The 18,880-nt window shown below is 43.2% G+C and overlaps 1 protein-coding gene across 1 annotated transcript in view; it reads left to right on the plus strand.

Moving 5' to 3' along the window:
- LOC147336844 (protein NLRC3-like) overlaps nucleotides 1-18,880 on the plus strand; it is a 167,489-nt gene that overhangs the window by 109,622 nt on the left and 38,987 nt on the right. The window lies entirely within an intron of this gene.

Here is an 18,880-nt window from a genome sequence, read left to right on the forward strand (position 1 = left end):
CCCTGCTAGATGTTACACACCTTGTTATTGGACTGATTTCTACTGCTGGACTACTCCTGCGGAGAGTAACAATACTCTTACTAATTAGCTCCCTTTCACAGCTTTGGGGATATTTATTTTTGTGTTTGCAGCGCTGTGAGCCAGAACAGCGAGAGAAAAATCTGCAACAGCGACGAGCCGAATGCTTACGTGAATTGCAGCAGCTGCACATGTGCTACGCTGAATTAGAGGATATCTTTGCTCTGGATTTCTATTTCTACTTTTTCATTTCTATATGATTCTTCTTGCATCTAAACAAAGAGGATTCAATTTGCTAAATGTTGATGGCTCTTCGTGCTCAGGTGTAAATGAGATGTAATATTTGCTCTTGGTTTGGTTCTCCTGTACAGAACCTTGCAGTACAACAGAAACCTAAAAACATTATTTGTAGTTGTTATTCTTAGTTGTTCTGCTGCCTAAATACCACAGGGTCTGATTATGAAGTTATTGAGCTGCACATACATTACGACCTGCTTAAGTTTGAGGTCACAGCGTCTGTAGAGCAGCTGGAACATAATGAAGTCTACAAGGTTAAAGTTTTCTCTTCAGTTATTGTTCTTTCTGCTGCTTGGTTTAATGGATCTGAGAGCTTTTGTTTTTATTATTGTTATTATAATTATCATTAATATATTACTCTCTAGAAGCTTTAAAATAGTGTTTGTGTTTGAAAAAATTGATTTAAGAATTGAACAGAAACATCTGTCCTTCTGAAAATGGCCCAAAGGCACGGAGACAAAGTCAAAGGATGCAACCTGTAACTTTCTCTTCCTTCATGTCAGGACCATCATCCATGATTTATATAAAATGCATATAGCAACAGTAGCACTTTAGTTTGGACTTTATGATTTCTGTAACTGGAAAATATTATTTTGTTTAAAGACAGAAGTGACCGCATAGTTGCAACATCAAAGGGAAATATTAATTAATTAGCATCAAGTATATTTGTTGCTTAAGCGTTTGCACTATAACTTAAGTAGGATTATAACTTTTAAGGAAGGAAAGATTTCAGATATTTAGTTCACTGTTTCAGTTATTTTATATGAAATTTTTGTTTTTTTTAACATATATTTCTAGTTAGAGAAATTTAAGAAGCTTATCCCTCAAAACTGTAAATACAAAAAAGTTGCACAAACTAGTTTCCCACCACAGGAAATTTATTTTAAGTGTCTTCATAGTTTTATTTTTGAAATACAGCAATTTTTATATACTGCACGAAAAACGAAAATAAATATTATAGTGCAAATTTGCAAAATAACAGCATATGCATCAAAATAAACTATTTCCAGCAGTGCAATATGAGTCCTAAGCATCCCAGAAACGACACAGAAAGTCATGAAGTCAAACATAACTTTTAAAAACACAAGTATAAGCTCTTGAGGCCACGATGGTAAAAAAAAAACTACATTTCCGCAAAATGACGTCACTTCCGGTTTCGGGCAGGTCATGCGGTCATGTGATAGTTCATGCTGATGGACGTAGGAAGTTTTACAAACAGCTGATCGGATCGGCGAAGCGTGTTTCTGGAATATCATGTTTTTGTTGCTGCAAGTGATTTTTATGCAGTTTTTGCAAAGCTATATGTGGAAGGAAACTGTGACCTAGGACAAGCTGATGGCATAAGATGTAAGTACAACTCCTCCAGTTTCATATGCAAAAAAAATGATTGCGCTAGCTTACGTGGTTGCAGAGCTACCGGGATTTAAAAACAGTTAAGTTACGCAAAACAGAGCGTGCCCGCTCCGATCGGCTGTAAAGGGTTAAAAATGGCTGGGAATAAATAAAATGCCTCAGGAATAATCTCTGTTATTGTGAAAAATAATGATCATGAAATAATATTTCACAATAATAAGTAAATTTATATAGCAATAATGAGCTTTTTTTGAAAATGTGTTCAATTATTTCACAATATCATTCTCACCTTACATATCTGTCTTATTTATTCACATAGTTATTTAAATGGTAAATGGCCTGTATTTATATAGCGCTTTACTAGTCCCTAAGGACCCCAAAGCGCTTTACATATCCAGTCATCCACCCATTCACACACACATTCACACACTGGTGATGGCAGCTACATTGTAGCCACAGCCACCCTGGGGCGCACTGACAGAGGCGAGGCTGCCGGACACTGGCGCCACCGGGCCCTCTGACCACTACCAGTAGGCAACGGGTGAAGTGTCTTGCCCAAGGACACAACGACCGAGACTGTCCAAGCCGGGGCTCGAACCGGCAACCTTCCGATTACAAGGCGAACTCCCAACTCTTGAGCCACGATCGCCCATATTTCGCATTTATTTCATCATGACTTATTTATTTATTTCATTTTGAACACTTTGGAGTTCCATATGGTTGTAGTGGGCTTGTAATGTAAATGTGGTCTGATTAAATGTGACATTAATGCTGACGCTGCATCAAACCCTGATAAAACAGTTCTATTAGTGGGTCTGTGAGATCAGCATCAGTGGGTTAAGGTGAGGCCTTGACTAGTAGAACGTCATGTTGGTGTTTAACAACACATGAGCCAACATCAGACCCCGAGCGCTACGATGCTAAAGATCAGAAGATCCAGTGTGACATCATCGTTACCTGGCAACAGCAGCCCTCATCTGACTTTATTGGAGGATATTTACACCAGCAACACGATTTAGTTTGATATGACGGATTAACAACATGCGCTGTGATATCCAGTTCATCTGTAATAGATACAGGATCTAATCAGTCAGCAGATATTTGATCAGCTTATTTATAACTATACTAGAAACAAATACAACTGTGTTGGTGATTCATGCAAACTTGCATATCAGCCTTTGAAGGTTTTGTAGTATTGAGAACAAAGAGGTTGTGTTAGGGCTGAAAAGCCCGACTTGTTCTCCTCTGCAGGTCATCAAATGCACCACAGAAGTTTGTATTTGCACAAGCCTGTATATGTTTGATGGCTTTATTATTCTCTGTTCAAAGACAGTAAATGTGGAAAACGTCTCATGTAGAACCAGCTTCATTTAAAATGACTGCAAACATTTAGAGAACATGTGCTGCTGTTTGTCCTACATTTCAACACTGAATGAACCCTGAAAACATGATGGCAGCTGGCAGGTTGGAGTTCACATGAAATATCGGCTGTATGAAGACTGGAAATATAGATGATTAAAAACATGCAGCCAAACATTTGTGGACATGGATAAACTATCTGATCGAAAAAGCAGGAAGTGACACAGCTAGAAAGTGTGTAACAGCTGAAGTCAAATGTAATGCAGAGTTGAATCTGCACTTGGATCCATCTGTGAAAGGTCCACATGTAGGGATCACATGAGTCCTGATGTTTGTCAGTCAGCTTGATAACTCCATCTACTGTGGGCTACATATACTGGGCTGGTAGCTCCACAGTGTTGGAAAGAAACTATTAAATGTGCAAAGTTTAAAATCAGAGGCTCTTCTAACACAGGAGCCATGTTGAGTTTAGATCACAGCCGACCACCGGCAGTCTGAAATGGAATGAAGCCCATTGACAGCCAGCAGGTCTAAACAGGAACGCACCCATTTGTATGTGTGGCAATGATGTGGCTGCGGCTGACACAGGATTGGTTCAAACTAAACATCAGACATATTTCACAGAGTTCACAAATAAACTCACGTTTTTATCTTTGATAATCATCATAAAGTAGAATTGATGGTCCAGTAGAAACAGCAGGAGGTTTGAGCCCTTCTGATGGCAAGGCAAGTTTATTTGTATAGCACAATTCAACAACAAGGTGATTCAAAGTGCTTTACAGAGACATTAGAAACAGAAACAAATAAAAAGCATGATTTAAAATTGATTAAAACAAGCAAACAAACTAACTAACTAACTAATTAACAAACAAACAAACAAAACAGTATATAAAATCAAAACAGATCAGAACAGTAGATAAAATCAGTAGTTAAATGTAAGTTTTGAAATTTAAGCTTAAAAGTGTGGATTTGGTGCTTTATTCAAATGCAGCTGAGAACAGGTGAGTCTTCAACCTGGATTTAAATAAACTGAGTGTTTCAGCTGATCTGAGGCTTTCTGGGAGTTTGTTCCAGATATAAGGAGCATAAAAGCTGAATGCAGCTTCTCCGTGTCTGGTTCTGACTCTGGGAACTGATAAAAGACTGGATTCAGATGACCTGAGGGATCTGGAAGGTTCATACTGGGTCAGGAGGTCACTGATGTATTTTGGTCCTAAACCATTCAGAGCTTTATAGACCAGCATCAGAACTTTAAAGTCTATCCTCTGACGGACAGGCAGCCAGTGTAAGGACCTCAGAGCTGGACTGATGTGGTCCACTTTTTTGGTCTTAGTGAGGACTTGAGCAGCAGAGTTCCGAATGAGCTGTAGTTGTCTGACTGATTTTTTAGGTAGACCTGTAAAGATGCTGTTACAGTAGTCAAGCCTACTAAAGATGAATGCATGGACTAGTTTTTCCAGGTCCTGTTGAGACATCAGATCTTTTATCCTTGAAATATTCTTGAGGCGATAGTAAGCTGATTTTGTTATTGTCTTAATGTGTTTTTCTAAGTTTAGGTCTGCATCCATCACTACACCCACATTTCTCGCCTGGTTTGTGGTTTTAGATGTATAGATTGAAGTTCTCTGGTGACCTGTAATCGTTTTTCTTTGGCGCCAAAGACTATTACCTCAGTTTTGTTTTTGTTTAGCTGGAGAAAATTGTACGGGGCCTTGGTCTCCTGGTGACATTGTGATATATATTTGTGTGTCATCTGCATAGCTATGACAGTTTATTTTGTTGTTCTTTATAATCTGTGCCAGTGGGAGCATGTAAATGTTAAACAGAAAGGGTCCCAAGATGGAACCTTGGGGAACTCCACATGTGATACTTGTCTGCTCAGATGTGAAGTTACCTATTGATACAAAGTATTTCCTGTTTTCTAAGTATGTTTTGAACCAGTTTAGTACAGTTCCTGAAAGACCTGTCCAGTTCTCCAGTCGTTTGAGTAATATGTTGTGGTCAACTGTATCAAATGCTGCACTGAGATCCAGTAAAACTAAGACTGACATTTTTCCACTGTCTGTATTCAGACATATGTCATTAAACAGCAGAAACAGGATTTGGAGGAAGATGTTAATAGATTAGAAAGAATTGTACACTGTGAATCAATGCAAGTCTTTCTATATAGACAGATCTGTAATAATCCCTCAGGTAGGTTCCTCTGGGACAGTCACAGATAGAGACACCAATTCTGACATCCTTTGAAAGCCTGACTTTGAATTTTCATCACTCGTCATGCACACAGATGTTAATTCTACATATTCCTGGTACTGAACTCTAAATCAATATGAAGAAAATGCTCCTGCTAATCTGCATCTATGTTGATATCAAATCCTTTTCCAGCACATGGATAAATCTCTATAAATCTTTCAGTCTGATCAGAATGGGCACAGTGTTGTTATTGCAGCTCCCTGATGTTTGAAAAGCTAAATGTCCATTTTAAAGTGCTCGTGTGTAGGATTGTGTTTTCTTCCTTTGTGCAGTTCTTACAGTAAACATGTTTGAATGTTTCCTGTTCCCCTGATGCTTCTTCCTGTTGGATAAAATTGGTTTGAATAACATAGAACAACTCCCTGATAACGACTGTGTGATGACTATTCTTCCCGTCCCATGAAGGCCACCTGGGTTGGCTGGCAGACTGTTTACTTAGCCTGATAGAGCGAAGGACACTGTCTCCGCTGAACTCTGGACACGCACACACATACACTTACACTGATAAGCACACACTCATCCCCCCTCCCTTCCAAACGCCTTCGATGTTTGTTTCCTGAAGGGGCAGCACGGCGGGTCTGTGTGCCGCGCTGGAATGGTAGCGCTGTGCAGGGTGGCTGCTGTGTTCGCTTCGGATTACTCCTCAACCCCCACCCACCCCTGTGGCTTGTCATGTCTTCACAATGTTGTGCTGTGGACATTTATGTGCTTCTTGTGCAGAGGAGTTTTTTTTGTTTCCTGTTCTCATGCTGTCCTACCATGGAAGCATAGCATGAGTAGGGGTCTCTTTTTTTCCTCTTGTACTTTCCCCAGTGTAGTGTACATTTCAATGTTTTTTTTCTGAGTCTACCAATCTCTGACCTGTATCCCCATGTAATGTTTGTGCTATATGTGTAAGGTTGGGGGGGGGGGGGGGGGGTTCCTATTTCACTGCAGGGCAACCTGCATGTGACGAATAAAGCTTTGATTGATTGTTCTTATAGGTTTTAATGAACTTCAAACTGGGATCCACTTACAAAACTGTCTTATTTTATTGGAACGATCCACATTTGCATCCATTCACGGTACATTTGACATCTGAACACGTTTGTACACATGATGAAAGGACAGATGGTGTTTGTGTGTCCTTCTTAAACTTAGTGTGGATGTTTCATCATGTAGAACTACTTAGAACAAAGTCTTTGGGAACATTTGGAGAACACGTTTAGGAAAGTAACATCCTGGTAGAACATTTTCTTAAAGCAGAGCAGAGCTGCAACATGACTGTGAGGATTCAGAAGAATAAAGTCAGAATACTTTATTATTATGAAGACTAAAGTGCGCCTTAATGCTGCCGATGAACACACATGTTCTTTGTGAAAGCATGTGTGAGCACAGCTGACGTGCACCACACTGACCCCACTCGCCCCATTTCTTCATCCACTTCTTGCTCTTGTGCTTGAAATGAGACGCAGCAAAAGTCAGAGGCTCTAAAATCCATAAAAAGGGGGCTCGTTAGATCAGGATACTGGATGTGATCCATAGAAAACATGGATAATACACCACTTTATTTGAAGCATCTGTAGCACTGCCTCAGCTCTGGATGTTTCCACAGACTCCTCTGTGCACCTAAATGAAAGGTCAAAGGTCAGCAGCACATGTAGTTGGGACAATTCTTCAGTCGCACAAACTACACAATTATTTTCCTCCAATGACGACTTTTCACTTGCAGAAATGGTCCTGTGTGATTTCCAGGCTGTGATATAAAAACTAGTTCCTAATGGCAGCGACTCACTCAGTAAACATGTGTTTCCTTCACCAACCTCACACACAGATCCAATAAGATCAGGAAGTGGGCAGTATAGTACAATATGTGTTATTTTGTGCTGCACTGCCCAAACTAAAGATCTGCTGAAGTGTTGGAAATGATCCAGATGTTTATTTTGGACGATACAGCAGAAGATCAGACATGAAAGTGGAGATAACACAGAAGACCTGCAGCAAAGGTCAGAGGTCAGACTGGGCCCCTGGATTCAACAATGAGCCAATGATCATCAAGCAGTGACTAAAGCAGAGCCCTGACGTTCTGACATTCATCACACAGCAGAACAAATGTCTGCTGATGACTTCATCTCATGAAATGACTGATAGATGTCAGTTCATTGATCAGCTGAGCTGCTGATCTTCATCGTCACAGAAACATTCAGCTTGTTTCAATCAGTAAATAACTCCCACTACTCCCAGTTTGAACTGTTCCCACTCAAAATGCTGTGAGAACAATGATCATTGTAGGACTTCACAGACATCACGTGTTGTTTTCCACATGTAAGATCAGCAAACACACAGAAACTTCCTGTTGCCACACACGGCCTCTAAAATCTCTTCCACGCTTTCTGTCTGAAGTCCACTCTCTGTGTCGGATCCACAGGAAACAACAAGATCTTATTAACATGGTTTTCAATGTGCCTCCTTCCAAAAAGTCCAACCAATGAACAAATGTGTTGTTACTAAGCTCCACCTGCTTCACCTGCCTCCTCAGCATCTGTACACCTGAAGAGAAAAGAAAGGCTCCAACAGCTCAAATCTACAAAGGATTCATGAAGTTTCATCCAACAATAACATGTTTGCCTTCCACAGTGTGCTGTTAGACACCACTGTACCTCTGCCATTTCAAAAAGAGCAGCTTGGGAACATTTTGGCTCCAAACACTTTGTGTTTAAGTTCTTTGTTTTCTTTGTGAAGCCGACAACATCTGGAGCTTTGTGACTCATAGAAACATCATTTTGTTCTTTAGATGACAGCAGATTGGGACTGAATAATCAATCACTATCAAACCAATAAAGACAAACATGCTGATTTTACAGGAACTTTGTTGGAGAAGCTGCAAAGACATGAAAATGGTGGAGATCCCAAACCAGTTGATAGTGCTGGTTATTCCAAATAAAGCTGTTTCCCTTTGAGATGAAATGACTTTCTGTCCTGATATATAATAAAGATGTTGTTGTTTTTGAGCCCCTGTATTAAAAGTAGTTTAAAGTCAGCTTGAGTTTGATGTCTTTATGTCAAAGCTGCTCATGATGTTGAGCTGCTGATGGAATAAAAACAATATAAAAGCATGTAGTCCAGACTTAAATGCAGCCTGTTGTTAGCTGAGGTCCACACACAGTGTTTGACAGTGTAAAGTGTGTGAAAGGGCTGCTGGTGGAGCTCACTAGGATGAGCAGGTGACCATGTGCCACGAGGTGGAGAGCAGCTGGCCTGGCTTTGACCCGGGCCACGCCCCCTTTCTCTCTGCTTTGCTGTCACTTATCTTCACTGCTCTGTCCAATAAAGCTGAAAAAGGCCCCGAATCAAAGAAATCTGCTGCAGCCTCTGAAATGTCTTCTGTTTCCTTCCCGACGGCTTTTTCACCGTCAGCCCATCAGACAGTCCAGCAGCATTTATGATGATGTCATGATGTTGAAGAGGCTGCTACGGTGGCCTCCCATGACCCCCAGCCTCATCACAGCTGAGATGCAGACATTTGAAAACATTCAGCAGACAACTGAATAACAGTCCAACACAACAGTCTGTGTGCAGACACACACTGACCTTTCATATAGTCAAAGGAGTCAATCAAACACAGCTGGTTGAGTCATTTCTCTGTGAGTCTAAAGTGAATCTAGTATTTGAAAGTCCACTTCCTGTATTTGTTGTTGAAGACTTCTTCAGCTTCTTCTCAAGGACATCAGCTGCTTGTTTGGCAGCAGAGGCAGTTAAGAAGCTTCCTGAAAAACACTGAACAGTGAGTTCACTGTGGCATATGACAGATTCAGCTTTCTGTGTGCAAATGTGTCTGTGTCGACCTTTCAAATGCTGTTGAATCCAAAACATCAGCGGCTCCTTGGCTGCTCACTTCATGCACTTCTGTCTGTGTGACAGTCCAATGACATCACAGCTGTTTCCAGCCCCAGTGTCTCAGGACTGGACACCTTTAAACATTTCGAGGATCAAACAGCGTCCAGCTAAACACACATGAAACTATCAAAGCTGACAATCATTCCAATAACATCTAATGGTTCATGTATGTAGACACAGGACTACAAGGAAATGGCTCTCAGCATCTGGCTGTGGGAACACATGAGTCCCTGTTTGTGTTCAGATTGTGTGCATGTTTTAGATGTGTGTCACATGTAGAAACGCAACAATCCCACAATGACACAAAGATGTGTTTGACACAGCTGTGCAGCTGTAAGTTGTTTCTAATGATTCATTGAAGCTCTTCTAACATTCTGGAGACGATCAGTACATGAATCTGTTCAACACGACAACAATTTGACTTCAGTGTGAACGTTTGCATTAAATAACCTTCTTCATCCAGCTGACAGCATCTTCATCCTATGATCAGAATCAGAATCAGAATCAGAAAGGGGTTTATTGCCAAATGTTGAGCAGGTTTACAACATTAGGAAAGTGCTGCGGTGCTTCAGTGCAAACATAGTGTCATAAATAGCACTTAAATAGACATGAAAAAATAAAAGTAGGAATAAGAATTAAAAGTGCTACGTAGAAAGATATGTGCATGAGATATACATGAGATATATACATGAGAATAAGAATTAAAAGTGCTACGTGGAAAGATATATACATGAGTGCAGGTGGTGATCAGTGCCAAACATGGAATGGTGCAGTGACACAGCGTAGGGTCATGTGTTAGTGGCGGGGACAGTCATATGGTTATTGTTCATGTGTCCAACAGCAGAGGGGAAGAAACTGTTCTTATGGCGAGAGGTTCTGGTGCGAATGGACCGGAGCCTCCTGCCTGAGGGGAGCAGGTCAAACAGACTGTGTCCAGGGTGAGAAGGGTCAGCTGAGATCCGAGCTGCACGCCGCAATGTCCTGGAGGTGTACAGGTCCTGCAGAGATGGGAGTCTTTAGCCAATCACCTTCTCAGCAGAGCGCACAACACGCTGCAGTCTCTGTTTGTCCCTGATAGTGGCTCCAGCGTACCACACGGTGATGGAGGAGGTGAGAATGGACTCGATGATTGCAGTGTAGAACTGCATCATCGTCCGTGTTGGCAGGTTGAATTTCTTCAGCTGCCTCAGGAAGTACATCCTCTGCTGGGCTTTCTTGATGACGGAGGTGATGGTGGGCTCCCACTTCAGGTCCTGAGTGATGGTGGTACCCAGGAAGCGGAATGAGTCCACAGAGGTGATGGGGGTGTCAGTCAGGATGATGGGGGGGAGTGGAGCTGTGTGCTTCCTGAAGTCCACAATAAGTCCACAATAATCTCCACTGTCTTCTGGGCATTCAGCACCAGGTTGATGTGAACAGTTCCTCCTGTTGATGACAAACCTCTGACAGGATCTGCTTGAGGAGCTTTTTCATGTGCAGCTCTCTGAGCTCAGGGCTGAGCTGCTGTTTCATCTTTAAGAGCTGCTGCCTCCTCGACCGGACTTGTTCTCCTCTTCTTCTCCTAATGACACCATTTCTGCTTCATATAAAATTCAATAAAGATGCTGACATGTGTCTGTAGGAACAACATTGAATCTATACCAACTGGAGCCAAACCAGTGGCTCTGCTGGGATCACTGGTGAGCCAACACTTCCTTGTTGGATGCAGATTTCAGGGCTTCCTTTTGCTCCTCCGTTATAACTGTTCTCTCTTCTCAACACATGATGACACAAAGGAATCAGCAGTGACAAAGATGATGCTGAAGAGAAGCACACACTCCACACATATAACAGACCAGTGCAGTTACACACACCTCTGCTTGACATCAGGCCTCAAACAAAGACACAAAACACTAACTTGACTCTAAACAGAAGAAACGAGCAGCTGTTTCTGTTCTGTGCTTATTTATATTTGACACACATGCTTCTCTTTGTGCAAACACACATCGCACTATAAGGGTAACCTCGCACACAATGATTGGACAGCACAGTGATGATGCTGGGAGATCCTATACGCAGCAACACAGAAACACTGAGAACTTTAAACAATGATGGAAAGTGTTATAAATGACTTGTTGGCCTCTGATCTGTCGCAAACAGCTGAAACGTGTCTCTCATGAGTCAAATGAAGGTTTTTTTTAGTTTTTTTTTATATGGCTCAGAAGATCATCATTGCCTAATAATTTTTTTTTTCTCTTTCTTTTTTTTTTCCCCCCCCTCCCGGATAGGACAGGGGGAAAGAATGAAAGAAAGAGAGGGAGAGAAAGAAAGAAAACCAAAGGGGAGAAGAGGCGGTGAGAAGGGGGGAAGAGAGAAAAACAAACAAACAAACAAAAAAAAAACAAAAAAAAAAACAAACTCCTGGGTCACCTGTATGGAGAAAAAATAACAGAGCAGACAGCAAACAACAAAGAGCAACATAATGAGAGAAAAAAAAAGCACCATCACAATAAACTAGCTAGCAGTAGATATCAATAGTTACTAAATAATAAACGATATTGTGCAGCACGCAAGATAGACAGCGCACAGTGTGCTTTGAGGCAGCAGCCAAGAAAGCTGTAGTCCGCGTCTCTGACTACCCGTGTGTACACCTGTGTGCATACCTGTGTGGATCAGCATGCTTGCATTCCAAAGGTTTCTCCATGTAATGATCTGCTAGGGAGTGTGGGGAGCCACAGCCCTGTCCTCTATGGTATCAAGCAGGTATGGAGGAGATCAAAACTCCAGACATCCAGAGGCCCCCAGAACACAAGAGACCAAGGAAGATCCACAGAGGGGCAGCTACGCCACTGTCCCAGTAAGAGCTGAGGAGAGTCCCAGATGAGGGCTCATTCAGCAGCCGCGGAGCAGAAGCCAGGGGGAGTTGCAGTGACGCGCCCGTGAGCTCCGCCGGCAGCCAGCCGCGCCTGAGTGACCGAGCCCCAGGCCGAGAGGCCGGGGGCACCCCACCTCCGAAATGGCCCGAGCGAGCCCCAAAAAGCGGCCGCCAAGGAGTGAGCCGGTGTGTACCCGGACGCCCACCCCCAGATACAAAGAACCACCAACGCACCGACACCTGAGGGAGTCCGCCACCGGCAGGGGAAGTGGTGGTGGGTGGAGATAGGCCTCCAAACCTTGGAGGGCCTGAGATGTCCCCAGAGAGGTGGCGTCTGATACCCAACCTGACATATAGACACAAACATACAGGCACACACAGACACAAACATCCATTCCCACCCTCATGCTCTCATGTACACTTCACACTCAACCGATGTGGAGACAGACATAAAGAGACGCTGTATACACGATCACACTCCCCAAGCGTACTCTACAAACCGGGTCTAGGTACCCTTGCCCCTGGAGGGGGGAACTACACCCAGACCCAGGTGGTGTTACCCTTTTCCCTGCGGTGGGGAGAGGCAGACCGCCCCGACTCCGCAGCAGCAGGGAGGCCCCAGACCCCAGACCGCAGCCGGACGGCCAACTCCTCCTAGCCCCCCCGCTCCAGCAGGCCGCAGAGAACGGGGGTGAGAGAAGACTCCAAACCTCCCTCCACCCGCTCATTGTAGTGTTGATGCATGTGTGTTCTAAGGTGCAATTAAAACCCAGGAGGGCATGGAGCTACCTGCCAGAGAGCAGCAGGTAAACGCATAGTCCCTCCTGCTAGCCCTCAATGTCTACGTGTATTTTAAAATTGAGAGGTGGGCGACGACGCCAGGGGTGAGGTGTACACCCTGATGGTACTTTGGATTCCGTGTATCGTGCCCACCCCCAAGATCCTATATGTATGTGTAATGAGGGTGTGAGTAATGAGAATGTCTAAGTTGTGGGATAAAATTGAGGCAGAGGCAGCCAGAAGGGGACAGGGGGGGGGGGGGGGGGTATCCTCCTCTGCACCCTGGTGACATACCCCTACTCCAAGGCCCTGCATGTGTGGGTGGTTGTGGTGGAGGGGGAGGAGGGAGGCAGCTGGAGATGGGGAGGGAAGGAAGGGAGGGGCAGGTGACCCCTCCCTGGGGCCAGCTCCCCCGCTGACCCCAGTAGGCACTCCCATACTCCGCGACCCGCCAGGGAAAAGGGGGCCCAGGCCCATCCAGACCGGGGCCCAGCGCAGCAGCGCCCCCCGGCCCCACAGAGCCCGGGACAGTCCACCCAACCCCACCACAGAGAAAACTGCACCCACCCCATCATCCACTCGTCTTCCAGACTACATGAGACAAAAGACGCCCAGGCTGAGATCTTCCTCCACCTCTTCTGTATCTCCCCCTCCTGCAGAGAGTTCCTGAGGGGAGGAAAGCTCCTGCAAGGTGTGACAATCTCCCCCACCGGTTGAAGAGCCCCACGGGCGACTCGACACACCGGCGGCACCCTGCGCCAGGGATGGGCCCCCATGCACCCACCCGCCCACAACCCCGGCAACACACAAACCAGGACCCAAGGCCCCGAGGCCCGGCCAGGGCCCCGGCCCAGAGACGGAGTGCCCCCAGACCCTCACGCCCATCCCAGACCCACCCAGGGGCAGACAGGCTACCAGGTCAGTAACCCACGTCCATCATCACAGACCCTCCCCTAGCCCCGCTGCACGCAGCCACGAGGAAATAGTCAGAAAAGAGCCCCCAACCGGACATGACCACTACCCCGGGTTGAGCCCCCCAAGGAAGATGCCTCTGGGGAACCCCCCGACGCCCTAAGCCTGTCCCTGCCCCCACACCAATCACAACATTGAAGGCGGGACCAAACTATGACCTCCCACCCTCACCAGGTGATGGAGCCGATCAAAGGAGCCCAGAGCAATTGATCTGATGTGGTGGCCGAGGCTGTATCAAAACTAATGTAATCTAATAGATATTTTCTATATTGGTTAGAATTAAGATTGTTTTTATTTTTCCAGTTCATGAGGACAGTTTTCTTGGCTATGCATAGGGCAGTGAAAACCATATGGGCTATATTGTTTTCTGAAGTGACATTATCTAAGCTGCCCAACAAACACACTAAGGGGGAAGTTGGAATGTTACATTTCAGACACTTTGATAAGTTTTCACATATCTCGCGCCAAAACTTCTGCACTGGTGGACAGAACCAAAGAGCGTGAATGTAATTGTCTGGTGTATTGCTTTGACAGTGTGAGCAGTTGTTGGAAGATGTAAAGCCCATCTTGAACATCCGATGACCTGTATAGTGCACTCTATGTAGTATTTTTCACATGAAGGTTTTTGACAGAAAGGACAAAAAGTAGCTGCAGTCAGTTTGTGTCATTTTTATATTTATTCATCTGGGAGAAAAATCTGAGGGACATTAAAATGTGTTTTCAACAGAGACAAGAACATAAATATAACAGAACAGGTAAATGAACATGTTTCAAGGAAACAGCTGGACTGATCAGGTCCAAACACAGAGTGATAAACTTGTCAAACAGCTGTCATATCTTTATATATAAGTTCTTTATAAATGCTGTTCACTGCAGTCTGTTTACTAATAATGTCAAACTGTTAGAAACACAGAAACATCAGAATGGTCTTTGTTCACAGAAACCTGTCTAGGATCCTTTGTTGTTCTTTTGATGCAGAGTTACATTATAAATATAAAGAGTTATTTCAGAGTCTCATCAGTTTTCCTGCATGTCTTTATTTAACACATCAGCAGGGCTGAAGCTCTCATGTTAAACACACACTGATCTATGGACACATTCATGTGTTTCTAACAGAACCAGGCTGTTATCAGCCTGCACTAACATTATGTCACACACACTGAATGTAACAGTGACAGTTTACATCATCACACAATTAGCTGTGATTGTTTCACTGTCATCAAACTAGTCAACAGGAAGTAGAATCAATAGAAACCAATCATTTACTGACAGCATGTCTGATGGAAATAAGTGCAGATTATGTATGAAGTCTAACTGCACACAGTAACTGTGTTCCAATAAGGACTTAACAGCGCCCTCTGCTGGAGTGTTTCACACTGAGAGCAGCTTTCCTCTGAATTCAGTGAGGTTATGACTGAAATTATTGGTGTAGTCGGTTTTATAAAGACCAGACCAGTAAAAACAAGAGTGTCTCTGCTGTCTGTGAGGAGATGGAGCTGAACATCAAGCTGTGCTGTTTCACAGTGAAGCCAGGCGGCTGTCACCAGGAAAAGTCTTGTCCTGAGTTTTTGAGCTCAGAGAGCAGATCAGATGTTTTTGGAGCAAGAGCACAAGTATGAAGTCGCAGAGTTAGTGATGAGAGCTTCCTGGCAAAACTGGCCTACCTGTGTGACATATTTGGAAATGAAGTAAATCTACAGCTTCAAGGGAAAGATAAAAACCTCCCTCAGGTCACAAGATCAGCTCTGTCACTGGAAAGCTTGCAGTGTGGGGCAGGAGACTCGATGAAGGAGACACAGATTCATTGGAGAACCTGCATGAATTTGTTGACACTACTGATGATGATGCCGCCTCAGTGACTCCATATATCAAGCAGCATATTTCATCACTGATGGGATACTTTTAAAAGGACTTCCATGAAAACAGTTCCCAGCATGACCAGCTCCAACTGGTTTCAGCTTTGCAGAGCAGAACCAGTTCATTGACGTCTGACTCCACACTGAGACTGCAGTTCACATCACAGACACTGAGTGGATTCTGGCTGAGTGTAGAGAAGCAGTATCCACTCTGAGGGCAGCAGGCTCTGGGCGTTCTTCTTCCTTTGGTCTCATCTTTGTGAGGCTTCTCTGCTGCTGCTGCAGACCAAGTCCAGGTCCCAGCTAAACACTGAGCAGGAGCTGAGAGCTGCAGGATCCTGCTTCAAAGCTGCTTTGAAAAGCTGTGCAAGACATCGCAGACATCCTGGAGTCAATCGACAAGCGATTGTCCAGTTTCGATGCGAGGCTGGCCCTGGTGGAGATTTTACACTGGGAATTTAAATCTCTGAGAGAATCCCTGGAATTCAGCCAGCAGCAGGTGGAAACGCTTGCTGCTGAAAATGCCACGCTACGGGAGTCGGTCAAATCTCTCACCGATAACGTGACCCAGCTAAACATTGAAAATAAAAAAATAAAAGAGTCCGTTATTGATCTACAAGCCCGTAGCATGAGAGATAATCTTGTGTTCTCTGGTATTCCAGAATCTACCGGAGAGGATGCGGAGGCAACGGTGAAAAGCTTCATCAAAATCCACCTGAAGCTGCCGGAGGACATTGTAAAGAACATCGACTTCGATAGAGTACATCGCTTGGGGGGCGTGCGGTCGCGGACCGGGAGACCACGGCCTATTGTGGCCAAATTCGGGCAATTCAAACAGAAGGAACAGGTGAAGAGTCGTGGCAGAGAGCTGAAAGGAACGGACTTCAGCGTGAACGACCAGTTCCCCAAAGAGATCCTGGAATGACGCAAGGTCCTGTTCCCAGTTCGACGTAGCTTCATCCAGAAAGGCTCCCGTGCTGTCATCGCCGTGGACCGGCTCTACGTGGACGGACAGCTGTACCGCGACCCCGGCACCACACTGTGGTTATACTGACTGCACTCCAGATAAGAAACCGCTACACTCTTTTCTTATTCATTCACACTTTCTCCTTTAACATTTGTTTAACCTAGTAATATCAATATGATGTCATAGCAGATATAACACCGTCACCCTCCGTCATTGCTTTAATTGGAATGTTTCCGTTTCGTTTCTTTTTTTTGTTGTTGCTCACAGTTCATGTGGTTTCTTTCTTTCTCTTGTCTTTCACTGCTGTGATCACCTACTTCCCCACTCACCTACAAACAAACACCCTCTATTTCTCCATATTTTCACACCACGATCACGCAAACACATCCGCTCAACGGCAGCACATTCACAACAGCCTCACAGCACGCACAGACTTGCAGCACACATAAGCAAGCCACGCTTGTTCATATTAGTGAATATTCACACACATAGTCAGACTTATGGAGCCTCTCACCTCACTTCTTTTTCTCTTTCTATTTACAAACAAGGGATGTTTCCACACTCTCTCCACCTGTCTAAACGAAACACCCAGCGTACATCATTAGACATACACACACAATTATGGGCATGCTGAGGTTTCTCACATGGAATATAAATGGAGCTGGCACCAGAGGAAAGAGGTTAAAGATATTTAACCAGCTTAAAAAACTACAGGCAGATGTTGTTTTATTACAAGAAACTCACAGACCTGTCACAGGTTTAAACGAACTTAAAACACCTGAGTTTCCTAACGTGTTTGCAGCCTGTTATAATTCTAGACAACGGGGAGTAGCAATTTTAATACATAAAAATGTTAATTTTACAGTACTCGACACAGTTATAGATCCAGAGGGTAGATTTCTAATTATTAAACTATCAATATTGAACAAAAAACTATGTATTGTAAGTATATATGGTCCAATTGTTGATGAACCCTCATTCTTCCACGGATTTTTTAGTGCACTCTCTGAACACCTTGATTGCGCACTCATTCTTGGCGGTGACCTCAACCTTGGACTAAATGAAGAAATGGATAGGCTCAACACAACAGGAACTCAGCGCAATTGGCAATCCACAAATATAATCAAACAGTATATGAGCGACTTTGGCCTTCGCAATGCATGGCGCTCCCTTCACCCCAACAGTAAGGAATATACTTTTTTCTCGCATGTTCATCACTCTTACTCTCGTCTGGATTATTTTTTGGTCAGCAGCTCACTGCTGTGTGACATTTCAGACACTGAGATTCATCCTATAGCTGTCAGTGATCATGCTCCTGTATCTTTAAAACTAATGCACAAGAATAATACTACGCCAAGTAAAAACTGGAGATTTAATACATCACTGCTTAAAGATGAAGACTTTATTAAATATTTTAAAAAGGAATGGACTTCATACTTAGACTTTAATGACACTCCCGGAATATCTGCTTCTGTTCTATGGGAAGCAGGGAAAGCTGTGATGAGAGGTAAAATAATTTCTTTCTCATCACACAAAAAGAAAGAAGAAAACAAAAATATTCAGGAATTAGAAAAAACCATCAAATCACTAGAAGAAGCCTACGCGTGCAACCAAGATCAGGAAACATTGAACAAAATATGCAAGACAAAACTAGAATTAAATGAAACTATTAATAAAAAAACACAATTCCTTATACAAAGACTTCGCTTGCAGAATTTTGAACACAGTAACAACTCAGGTCGATTTCTAGCTAACCAGTTAAAATTCAAAAATTCAAATTTTATTTGTCACGTACACAGTCATACACAGTACGATATGTAGTGAAATGCTTGGACAACTGCTCGTGACCTAAAGAGAACAAAAAAGGAAAAGGCTATGAATAAGATAGGAAATAAATATGAAAAATTAAAAAGGGTAAATTTAACTAGGAAGGAATAAAATATAAATTAAGGTTAAAAATGAAATAACTGTACAACACAAATTAGAATGAAGGGTAAATTTAACTGGGAAGAATAAGATAAAATATATAAATTAAAGTTGAAAATAAAATAACTGTACAACAAAATACACAATACACAATATAGAACTATATAAGAATGTATGAAGAAATCTAAATATAAATAAATATATAAAAATAAATAAAGAAAAAACAACTATATGTGCTGCTAAAGATTTATCGGGGAACACAATATATGACCCTGGAAGAATAAACAACATTTTTAGGGATTTCTATGAAACGTTATACTCACCACAAATAAACCCATCTAAAAATGAAATTGATCGGTTTCTTGACAA

This window comes from Aulonocara sp. 'chitande type north' Nkhata Bay, linkage group LG3 (assembly GCF_057382095.1).
Source record: "Aulonocara sp. 'chitande type north' Nkhata Bay isolate Kocher_YH1m ecotype deep benthic linkage group LG3, A_spYH_male_GT1.1, whole genome shotgun sequence".
In the NCBI taxonomy this organism is placed as follows: Eukaryota; Metazoa; Chordata; class Actinopteri; order Cichliformes; family Cichlidae; genus Aulonocara; species Aulonocara sp. 'chitande type north' Nkhata Bay.